The 12,263-nt window shown below is 47.7% G+C and overlaps 1 protein-coding gene across 1 annotated transcript in view; it reads right to left on the bottom strand.

The window, feature by feature from the left end:
• PTPRE (protein tyrosine phosphatase receptor type E) overlaps positions 1 to 12,044 on the bottom strand; it is an 87,518-nt gene extending 75,474 nt beyond the window's left edge. Inside the window, exon 1 of the mRNA XM_058841875.1 lies at positions 11,928 to 12,044. The gene's annotated coding sequence lies outside the window, so the exon portion shown is untranslated. The remainder of the gene's footprint in view (positions 1 to 11,927) is intronic.
• Between the last annotated feature and the right edge of the window lie 219 nt (positions 12,045 to 12,263).

The following is a 12,263-nucleotide window of genomic DNA, read 5'->3' as shown; positions in this document are numbered from 1 at the left end:
AATCTTCAGAGAGCTCCAGGAACTGCTCATGGCTGAGGATGACAACAGGGGCAGTGATTCCCGTCACCTCCAGACTGCCAGGACTTCCAGTGAGTGACATTTTTACAGAGGGAATTCCACAAATGGCAGGGATTTCATGCAGAAGCAGACTGGATTCTCCATAGGCTCCCACTCCTGGAGAGTTGTGCCCAGCTTTTGGCACAGCCTCTGTTTTTCCACAAAGAAAACACCCTCTGTGACTCGATTGCTTCTGAAAGGCTCAAATAACAGAGCCTGTCTCCCAGATGAACTTTCCTCTCAAAAATGGGTGCTCAGATGTGCCTGCACAGATGGATCCAGCCATGAACAACACCAAGATGGGAATCCATCGGCTCAGAAAGGCCTTGGATGCTTTTGGGCAGCCACAGCTGCTCTGGGCACCCTGTGTCAGGGCCCCACAGCCAAAAATTCCTGCCCAAAATCCCATCCAGCCCCATCCTCTGGCACTGGGAGCCATTCCCTGGCTCCTGTCCTTCCATCCCTTGTCCCCAGTCCCTCTCCAGCTCTCCAGGAGCCCCTTCAGGCCATGGAAGGGGCTCTGAGGTGTCTCTGGACCCTTCCCTTCTCCAGGTGAACATTCCCAGCTCTTCCAGCCTGGCTCCATCCCTCTGAGCATCTCCATGGCCTCCTCTGGATCACTGCAGCAGCTCCACATCCTTACACGTAACTGTTTCATTCCCAATTCCATGAATTATTTCACAACAGAGTAAATATTTCATCCCAGAATCAGCACAAGTCTTGCTGAAATCGAGCCTCAGTTGGCTCCTGGAGGGTCCTCGTGGGCCTCGGGCAACTGAGGTCAACTCAGCAAGAATATGCAACACATTTGTTCCATTTGTTCTGCAGAAACATCAGGACAGGAAAATGAAAACCAGCAGAATTCCCCTTTTAAATGCTCACAGTAAAAATGTTCTTGAAGACATCAGTGGTCAGGAGGTCTCTCCCAAAGAGAAGAGGTGAAAATGAGGCGTAACAAGGCCCAGACTCAGCCCACCCACACACAGGAATCACTGCTCAACATTCCCAGCAAGAAAGAGGCTCCTTCTCCTGGAATAACAACCCCAGAAAATGCCCCAAATCTGCTCAGTTGGGCTGGAGTGAAATTCAAGTGTTTTCCTTGAGGGATCCCTGCCTGCTCCAGGGCACCCAGTTAACACCAAACTGCATTTCAAATAAAGCTTCACCAGGCACCCGCAGGATAAATTTGCTGATGATACACGAGGGTGAAAGGAGAAATCATTTTGATTTGGATCTCTGGATCACAAGGCCATGATATCATTTTAGACCCCTCCAGGATCCAGGATTTTGGAGATTCCTCATCCATTCAGACCCAAGTGGAAGATCTGGAAGAGGTTTTAAAGACTTGATCCCACCTGGCCAAAAGCTCATGGACACACCCTCAGGACAGTCTCAAGCAACACCAGCAGAGACATTCCCAAAATAAGGAAAGCTAACGATCCACTTGGAATTTTCTTATCCTGCCCAGGCCATCAGGTCAGATATATTAAAGCCTATTTCAAAATAAAATGCAGTAGGAGCATCCCAGAGGCCCAATAAAAATATATTTTCCATGTTGTCCCCACTTAGTTTGCTTGGAAACAAAGCACACAGATGATTTTAGCATTCCAGAAATTTATAAACAAGGGATGCCTTGTTTGCTCATTCCTCCTACCGTGTTTAATGCCTGCTTGCACAACCTGGGAAAAATGAGATAAAATTAAGAGTTCTCGAGGAATCCAGAAGCAAAACAGGCTGTGGGGATTCTGTATGGAGAAATCCTATTTTTGGGACACAACAACATCAGGGTATTGCTGCCATAAACACGAACCTTGCTCAATTATTTAAATTTGGTCATAATTAAAATAAATGTAAAAGGCCCAGAGTAAAGAAACACCCCAACAGCACTGTCCAATGACCCCAAAATTAATTTTACTGCAACAATTACCGACTGCTGCTATTTACTATCCTGATACAACCAGAATAAATTCTGTATTTACCATGCCTTAGGCTTGAAGCTATTTTAAGGATCCACTATTTCCCAAATTAATTCCTATTGCCAAACATCCTGTGTTGCAATTAGACAAGAGTTACAGCTTTTAAAGACTCTGATCAAAGAGCAGCAACATGATGCAATTGTTTAGATGTTTCCAGGGAGACTTAAAAAGCCAGAAAACACCTGGTGGTTTGAAGAGGTCCTCATGGGAGCTCTTAAACACAGAGCTGGAAATTACACAAATGCCTCTGTGGTCTCTGAGTGTTGTTTCTTTTCGGCTCTGCAAATTAACAGAATCTCTTTAATACCTTTGATAATTTATTAGCTCCTGCTCAGCTGCTGCAAACCCCTAAATAGCAAATCCCTGATGTCACCAATTCTGCAAATGCATTGCTGCCTGTGATATTTATGTGCTGCATCGCTCTAATTATTGATCTGAGGTGCTGAAAGCGGCTTGGAAAGTTCCTCTTCTGCCTGAAATCGCTGTATTTTGCCATGTTTACATCCCACAGACACAATTCATCAATGCATACAGAACTAATGCGTATTTTGAACATAAAATCACAATAAAAATACCAATCCCACAAGGAATTTTTAAGAAAAGCATCGCACCCTCCCGACCTAGAGAGATTAAGAGAAAAATAAACCTCAAATCCATAAAAAAACAACCACAAGAAAACCCAAAAGAAAAGTCATCACCTGTCTTTGGCTGAGGGAAGAAGGGACTTCCCTACGCTCCTGCCTTGCCCTTCACAGGATGGGACAAATCCTTGCTGAACGGGCTCATTTTCCCCCTTGGGCTTTGTTGCTTCTGTCCCCGAGGAAAATTCCAGTTTCCCTGCAGGGATAAAGGTTCCTGTGAGCCCTGGAGGCAGCGCCCATGAATGGCTGCAGTGTTCAGTGCCAGAGCCAGTCATGCTCCCCAAAACAATTGGTGTTTGTGGCTCCTCAGGCAGCAGCCCACTGGCCATCAACAAAGGGCTGCTATCACCTCAGGGAGAAAATTCCAAGAGAAATACAATATTTTCTCCAAAAATCCACGGTTTTTAGTTTCATACTTTCTCCAAAAATCCACCTTTTTTGTTTTATACTTTCTCCAAAAATCCACTTTTTTCTTTTGTTTCATATTTTCTCACAAAATCCCCCTTTTTTGTTTCCTCCTCACACATCAAAGCGACTCTCAACAGCCACCACCAAAGCCATGGCGTGTCTTGAAATGAAAAGCAGGTGGGAAATGAGCTTAACTAAGTGAAAGCTACAGCTCAGCCACACTCAAGTCATTAAAAAACAGGGGCAGATCTTGCCCTGAAAATCAATTTTTATGGCCAAGTCTTTTATGCACATAAAGGCACACGTGCAAGGTGTTTTCTGTCTTCAGGCTCTGATTATTTAAAGCAGAAATTCAACGCCCATCGCCCTCCCTGGCTCCAGATTCTCCCCTGTCGCTGGTTATCCTGGGGAGCTGGAGAGCAGAGATGGGATCCTCCAAACCCTGTCCTTCAGGTGGGATTTTCATCCCCACTCACCCCTCAACCCTCAGCTCAATTCCTGCCTTTCCCAAAGCCTCTGCTCCCCACAAAGCCACTTCTGCCCCTGGGAACTAAAAATCAACTGATGGATTAGAAGTTTCACTTCTAATCAAATCCCCAAATCCCACCTCGCTTTATTCCCGTTCAAACCATCCATGGGCTTTCTCTAACCATTGTTATTTGTACAGAAATCACACCTTAAAAATAATTTCCTCTATTTTGTCCTGTTCTGCTGGTTTTGATTCATTGCTTTCTGTGGTAAGAATCAATTTCTTTGTATAGACATAAATGTGTGAAATGTACATTACTCAGCACTGAAACTCTACCAGTTTATCTCCCAAACTCCTTTCCCTTTCTGAGAGAGTGAATCAAATATCTTTGAGTAATAAAATGGTCATTTCAGATGGTTACAGGTGTCCAAAGCACTGCTGGATGGACACAAAACAGCACAAGACATGCTCAGCTTCAGGAGACCAGGAGAGCTGAGAGAATGAACTGAATTTAAGAATTTCAAAATCATTGAAATTAGTTTCAAATACATCTAAATTCAGGAAAAAATAATTTTAAATTAAATTATTAATATAAGTATAATAATTATTCTATTATTAAATTAATAATTTAAAAAAACATTTACCACACTTGTGAATAAATAATACCCAGCCAGGATTGCATTTCTAGCTGAAAAGTTACCCCAGCTTGGCTTTCTCCCTTCCCCCAGCCCCTGCACAGCTGGGCAGAGTTCTGCAAACGCTGTCTGGCAGGACAGTTCCTTCCTTTCCTCCTTTCCCACGCTCCGGAGCTGGTTCCGATTTCAGCTCCCACTGACGGCCTTTGGAACGAGGGGAAAAAACCTCAGGGATGGCCTGGCCATCCTTAAATCCATCCCAGTGAAAGTGAATTTCATTCCAGTGAATTTCATTCCAGTGAATTTCATTCCAGTGAATTTCATTCCAGTGAAAGTGCACGGAGCAAAAGCGCCCTGGAAGAACACGGTGGGCACCAGCACAGTATCAATTCCTGAAAACAAAAATGTAAAACTCTGGTCACTGAGAACTTTTGAGGGTCCAGTGATTTTTCCAAGGAAATTATTCAAGTTTCTTCCTCGGAAAATCCTGGTAAATGAGGCCGAATTTCAAGGGTAATTCAAATAATTAAAATAATTTGATGCAGTGCAGCAGTTCTCGAGATTTTTGAGGACAAATTACAGCTTGATTACACGAGCACAAAACTGATAAATAACTTGGGCAGTTCACCCATCAAAGTTCCTGAGGAGCCCAAAACTGAGCCCAGGATTTGAGGTTCCTCCTTGAAAAACATCCCACTATGACAGAATCAATCATCTCAACACCACAAGTTCCTAAGTCTATTTCTAATAATTCAAACTGTGTAATGTAAATAGGTCATTATTTAAATATAGTTCTCTGTTTCCACCTTTTCCTTTCTTCTTTGCCTTCCCAGAAATATTTAAGTCCCTCCAACTTCCTCTCCCCTCCACTTCTGTTGGGAAGCAGTGCTGGAGTGGGAGGTTTGTCTGTGGAAAACAGATTAGAATTAAGTGTTGGGTCTGTGGCCTTGAAAGGTGCCCTCAGCTGAGTTTTTAATTTGGGCTTTTCAAGATTGATCAGCACACGTGTAATTTAAAAGCAGTTTGAAGCAGCAAGGTAGGGAGTTTGACTTCAAATTAATGAGCTTTTGACATCTGCAAACAAAATGATAACGTGAACCTATTTAAACTCAGCCCTGTGTTTAACAGGGAAGGCATCTATCATTTTAACGTGGTTACACAAAGGCTCTTCTGCTGCCATCTGAAAGCTGTTCCACCACAATCCTGCTCTCAGCAGCAATTTGCAAACTTTGTTGTATCAGATTAGCAGAAAGACAGGCTGCAGATCAATTAATATCATTGAATAATTAAATGTTATAAGTGACATTCTGCAGCATGATTGAAGACATTCATGAAAGCCAAATTTAAATTAACCAGACTCAGTCCCTGAGACATCTAAACCCATAGAACACGAGGTACAAACATTATTTATGGCTTGTTTAAATCGGGATTTTATTGCTCAGGCCCAGCAATCCACAGAATATTCCAGCAGAAACCAAGACTAGGAATGCAAAGGAAAATAAATCCTCCACGGACAAGCAGCAAAAACTCCAATATTAAAGGGCAAAAGACAATCAAGATGGAATTTACCAAAAGAAACAGGGTGAGGGAAGGGTTAGGAGTGAAAACTGTTCTGAAGCTGAGGAATTACAGCTCTTAGTAAAGAAATATTTACAGACCCTTTATCAAATATCCTGTAAACCAGAGGGTCTGTAAGCAGGAATCTTCATCATTGGTTTCAAGCTGTGATCACATTTTCATTTACCAGACTTAGATTTTCTTTTGGATGAAAAAGTCCATGAAAAGAACCAGGGGAGGTAAGAAATTAGGGGCACAAATGGCAAGAGAGAAGCGGGCATGGTGTGAACCTCATGGCCCCTCCTTTGGGAATTCACACAGGACTGTGGCACCTGTGGGGTTCAGCATCACAGACAGGGAAATATCAGCTCTTACAACCACCCCAAACTCAAGCACTCCATCCTCATCCCAGCCCACATCCATGGGAAAGGGGGTTTGGAACCATCGAGCTCCCAGTTCACCCCAGCCTGTCCCAACCAACACTGCTCTGCTGCTCTTCAAGGGGCACTGGGGTGATCCACAGCAGCTCCAGCTCCTCCAGAAGTTATTCCAGGTGAAAGAGGTCGATTTTGGTGGAAGGGAAGACAACTCAAACCCCAGAGCAATCAAAGGAACACCCAAGCAGCAGGAAAGCTGGAATTTATTGAGCTCAGCAGAGTGAGATCTTGCCATGGATGTGCAGTTGGGTATTTCATTCTAAAATATTTTCTCCAGAGCAACAAAACTTTGAAGTGGGAGGTTTATCCTCCAGCTGCCCTGATTATTGTGTCCTGATCTTTCAGGAGTGACAGGAGTAACACACTTTTCACTTCTTCCCTTGTGAATCTGTGCTTTGCTGTCTCTTTACAATTCATTGTCCTACTGAGGCAAAGCCTTTCTGAGTCCTGGTTCTTCCCGGTGCTTCGTGCTGCTGCATCCCTGTTTGTGTGTTATCTTCAGGGAACAGCTGTTCTTGGCACAGCTTCTTCCAGCTGCTGGGGCATCCTCACACTCCTGTGGGAAAGAACTGCCTCTTCCCAACACAGGAATCCCAAAATTGTCACTTCTCTTGCTGGTTTTTTTTTTTTTTAGTTTATGTCTTATCTCACCTCAGCCTGACTTACAGTTTTGTTTTTTGGTTTTACCTGCTCAGGTCTCTCATTCTTACCAAAAAAAATTATTGTACATTTGAAAAAGGGAATCTCGGGTAAGACAAGCTTTCAGGACTGAGCACTTTTTCTTTTTTACAGAGGGGATAAAAGTGATAGAAAACCCCAGGAGTGAGTTGTTGTACATTTCCCAGTGAACAATCCACCATCACTGCAAGCCACAAACTAATCCAGCAAATTTCTTCCCAGTTTTATTTCTCCCCTCAGCCAGGAAACACCTTTGAACACAGACAGATCTCTGTGAGCAGATTTTACTTTGCCATTTCAGCAGTGCCAGCAGCCAAAGGGAAAAGGGCATTTTTGGGGCAGGGGATGTCACTGGTGAAGAATCCTCTGCAGGAAACACAGAGGATTTGGCCAGACAGAGGGATATCAGGGATGGAATTATTATTATACCTGCAGCAAGTCAGCTGAACGTGCCTTAAAAACACAGTCCATGATGTGAATAACTCAGAATGAAATCCTGTACAAACACTTCAACAAAATGCTGCTGCTGAGCTCCTCCTAATTGCTGCCTTATCAGGATCTCATTTCAGCTCTGGCTTACACAAGTATTAAATGTATTTGTACAACAAACCTGAAGGGATATTGACATTTCAGCAAGAAGTTTGGAATAAATACAGGCAGGGTTTTTTTTACTATGAACACTTGGAACGTTTGGGATTGTATAATTCAGATCAGACAGGGCAAAAGCAATTAACAAGTAACACCAGGATGAAAGCCTGTGCAGAAAGGCACAATGAGTAAAAAATACAAGATCAGAGTTAAAAAAGATGCAGGAATCCTGCACAGAGCATTCAGCCCAAATTCTGCTGCATCACATCACAAATCAGCTCAAGCAGCACCCAAATCATTCCCTGAGCCAGCTCCGAGCCCATAAAACCAGAGTCACATCCAGGGGAGCCATAAACGCTCCACCAAGACCACGCAATTCCAAACTCCTTAATAATTCATGGATCCAATTCACACCACTTTCCATGCCGGGCACAGAACGATATTGCAGCTTACAGAGGGATTCTGCTGCCATTAATATTGCAGCAGGAGATCAATAATGAAATGCCCGTCAAGGAGCAGAGAGCTGCTCGCTGCGGACAAGCAAGGAGCATCCCTCAGGCCTGGCTGCTCCTCTGCTGCTTCCCAAGCTGCAGGGGTGCTGCAAAACTGCAGCCTCCTGGAAAAACTGCAGCCTCCCTGGGAGTGCTAGATGAGGAGCAAGTGACAGAGTCAGAGTCTCATTCACCAAACCCATCCCATTGTGCTGTTCCCACCACGCTGCTCGTAAAGGAAATACGCTCCCTTCCTGCCAGCCCCCCTGGAATAAGGATGGAATTGCAGCTTCTACCCAAAACATCTGTTTTCAACCTCTTCTCCTGAGAAATTTTCATTGTATGTCCAGATACAGAATAATTCACTTAAAATTCCCATGTAAAGGCAGTTTTTTTCCACCAAAACATCCCCATCATTCATTGCTGATGGACTTCAAGTGCTCTGACACCACCCACGGGATCTCCACCTGCTGCTAAGCTCTGCCATAAATCCATGCTGAGGAAATTTCAGAAACAGAGACTGAAACACAGCATCTAATTCACAAAATGCCAACATCACTCCCAGGAGGGACCAACACAATCCTCAGGTTTTCTCTATGATTGAACCATTTTCCTGCAGAAGCTCCCACTCCTCCAGCGAGCAGGGTGGGCTCTGTGTGCTCCCAGCAGCACAACAAACAATCATTATTATCATTATTCCTTGGGATCTCCCTGCTTTTCCTCCTCCACAGCATCCCATGCTTGGCTTTCTTATTTTTATTTTCCACTGCAGCTGACCTGCTCCAAAACCTTGCACAAATGTACCTGGCATCACCAATCATGAAAACAGAAACACTCTGCTGATAACAAGAACTGGAGAGGGGTTTTTGATAAGGACATGGAGTGCCAGGACAAGGGGGAATGGCTTTAAACTGAAGGAGGGGACATTTAGATGGGATATTGGGAAGGAATTCCTGGCTGTGAGGGTGGGCAGGCCCTGGGACAGGGTGCCCAGAGAAGCTCTGGATCCCTGGCAGTGCCCAAAGCCAGGCTGGAGCAGCCTGGGATAGTGGAAGATGTCCCTGCCATGGCAGGGATGGGCTTTGAGGTCTCTTCCAAGCCAGACCCTTCTGTGTTTCTGTACCACGTGGATCTGACTCTCAGAAAACACCAAGGACATCTGTGACAGGGCAGAATTGCGCTGACTTCCTCCAGCTCTATTTCACTTGGCAGTTTGTCAACTCCTGTCCACTCATTTTTCTTCACAAAACCTCTTAAACGAGTGAGAAAAAGGTCACCAAGTACACGAGCAGAGCTCTGCTGGAGCACACTGAAAGCAGCTCAGTTAATAACACAGCTCTGCAGCTCTGGTCCTGACACCAAGAGCTCCAGAAACCAAACAGACTCCAAAATCCTCCTCCACTGCTGTCACCTCTCAGCTGGGAAGGTGCAGGAGTTCACTCTGTGCAAGGCAAGGATCAGCTCTGCCCTCTGCCCCAGCTCCACGGGAACCTGCTGAGTTCCCTGAGTGGGACAGGAAGGTTTTGCACAGATATTGAACCTGCTGAGTCCCCCAGCAATCCTTTCCCAGCCTCCCATCATTGCAGCTCACAGGGAGCATCCCTGGCACCACCCAGGAGCTGGGAATGCCCTGGAGGGTGAGGGAAGACGACTGAGAAAATTCAGGGATTTAAGTCAGCCCTTACTCAGAGATGAAAAACCTTGACTGAGTTTGTTAAGAGATAAATAACCATAAACTTGTGAGCCAAAAAGCAAGGAAAAAAACAAGATATAAACAAGATATAAATCTAGGACCAAAATATGCTAAAATTCCCCACTTAGCACTCGAGGAGAAATTCCTGTAGCCCAAACAGCCCCAGCACCCTGCTTTAGGTACATGAAGATGTCTGGGTTTATTAAAGGTGTCAGCAAAGCAGGAATTGGGTTTTGCTCTGTGCTTGGGAGAATCCCTGCATTTCAGGAACGCAGAGCAGGGCAGTCACAGCACAGCAATCCCTTTCTTTGGGAACGCAGCAAAGCAATCACTACGCCCACACCATTGGGTTTCTCACATTATTTTCTTTCCCTTCTTCTCGCACATTTCTGAGCTCGCTCCACACATTTCAACTCCTTCCGGCACTTGACAAAACAAATGTTTTCAGCTGAATTCCCTGTGCTCGGCTGATCCATCACCCCCCAGGGGATGTTTGCATCCACACCGGCTCATCCTGGGCACCTCAACCTGTTCCATTCCCTTTTCTGCCCAGAGCCACCACCCCGAGCACAAAGCAGACACAGATTTCCCCAGGATCTCCTGTTACCCCCACCAAAATTCCTCTCAAAGCCCAAATTCCACCTGATCAAGAGCAAGACCAAGCCGGTCCCCCCAAACCACCTAAAACCTCGCACTCCAAGGCTTAACTGGTTTCATTTATCCCCCAGCAAAGCCAAGTGGGGGATCACGTCCCCCCAGGATGAGGAAAACACATTTTATGCAGAATTAAATCTCTTCTAAACTACACCCAGCTTCCAGCTCAACGTCATTAGTTTTCATCAGAAAACTTATTTTATTTATCTACTTACCAGCCCCAAGCATGCACAGAAGGTACAACTGTCATGCACTTAAAAAAATACTTTTCTTTTTCGATTCTCCGCATCTTTATTTCTGCTTCCCACAGATTATAACATCTTAGGGGGAAAAATAAATCTCAAAAAAAAAGGAAAAAGCTCGATAAGCGCTGTCTTTTCTTTCAACTCTGCAGTGTCTGCCCCATCCAAATCAGACACAGCTGAAGACACAGCAAATCTCTCCAAGCTATGGAAATAAGCCACATGGAGAGGAACCTCACTGAAAAATTGGGAAAAAAACCCAGGAGACAGCCTTTCACAATCAGACAACACTGTTCCATCCCACAGCAAACACCCAGTAACCCTTTCCACAAAGCCGCGAGTAAAAGAAAAATAAAATCCCGTGATGGGAGGCAGTGAAAAGCCACGTGAAAGCCAACTAATAAATGGAAATAGAGGGAGTTTGAACAACACCAGCCTTGACCGTGGCAGACCTGAAGAGTTCGTCCGCAGCCGCCGGTCCCGCTCTCTTCAGGAGGGGATGGATGGGAACCGACGGCAGAAAATCGCTTTTAACGGCGCAGCCCGAGCGCCAGCCCCATCCCGGGAGCGGGGCAGAGCCGGGGGAGCACAGCTGGGAGGGATGCAAGGGCATGCCCAGGGATACCCAGGGATGCTGAGGATATCCAGGGATGTGCAGGGATACCCAGGGATGCTGAGGATATCCAGGGATGTGCAGGGATGCCCAGGGATGTGCAGGGATGTGCAGGGATGCGCGGGGAGCCGCCGTGCCCTTGTCCCGCATCTCCCGGCACCGCGCGGTCCCAGCCCCGCCGAGGAGCCGCGGCCGCCGCTCCGCCCGCCCGGCGCTGTCCCCGCGGTGGGATCGATACCGGGATGGGGTTACCGGGATGGGGCTGCCGGGATGTTGGTACCGGGATGGGGTTACCGGGATGGGGCTGCCGGGATTTTGGTACCGAGATGTCGCTACCGGGATGTCGCTACCGGGATGTCGCTACCGGGATGTCGCTACCGGGATGGGGTTACCGGGATGGGGCTGCCGGGATGTCGCTACCGGGATGGGGCTAGCGGGATGGGGCTGCAGGGATGGGGCTACCGGGATGTCGGTACCGGGATGTTGGTACCGGGATGTCGCTGCCGGGATGTCGCTGCCGGGATGTGGCCGCGCTGTCGCGCTGGCTCCCCGGGCCGGCCCCGGGCAGCGCCGCACTCTCCCCGCCCGTGCCCGGCTGGGCAGCGCCAGAACAAGCGGAGCCACCCGGAGCCACCCGGAGCCACCGGGAGCCACCGGGAGCCACCGGGAGCCATCGGGAGCCTCTCCCGGCACCTGCGGGCGGCAGCATCCCCTCTCCCCTCTCCCCTCTCCCCTCTCCCCGCTCCCCTCTCCCCTCTCCCCGCTCCCTCTCTCTCTCCCTCTCTCACCTGCGGGGCTGTGGCGGCTCCGGGGGCCGCTGGCGGCGCGGCCGGGCCGGCCGGGCAGGCTCTGTGGGCCGGGGCGGCGGCTCCCGGCAGGAAATTTCCCTTTGGCCGCCGCCTCCTCCCGCCGCCGCCGCCGATCCCCCTCAGCCCCGGGGCGCGGCGCCGCCTGGCGGGCACGGCTCGCACTGCAGCGGGAGCGGGGCCGCGGCCTTGGGGCTCTGTCAGCGCCACGGCAGCGACAGCGACGGCGACAGCGACACCGACACCGACACCGACAGCGACAGAGACAGAGAGAGACAGCGACAGCGACAGCCCCGGCACCGCCAGCACCGCCCCGCC

Source organism: Poecile atricapillus, chromosome 6 (genome assembly GCF_030490865.1).
Source record: "Poecile atricapillus isolate bPoeAtr1 chromosome 6, bPoeAtr1.hap1, whole genome shotgun sequence".
Classification (NCBI taxonomy): Eukaryota; Metazoa; Chordata; class Aves; order Passeriformes; family Paridae; genus Poecile; species Poecile atricapillus.
This window is presented reverse-complemented; position numbering and strand designations above follow the sequence as displayed.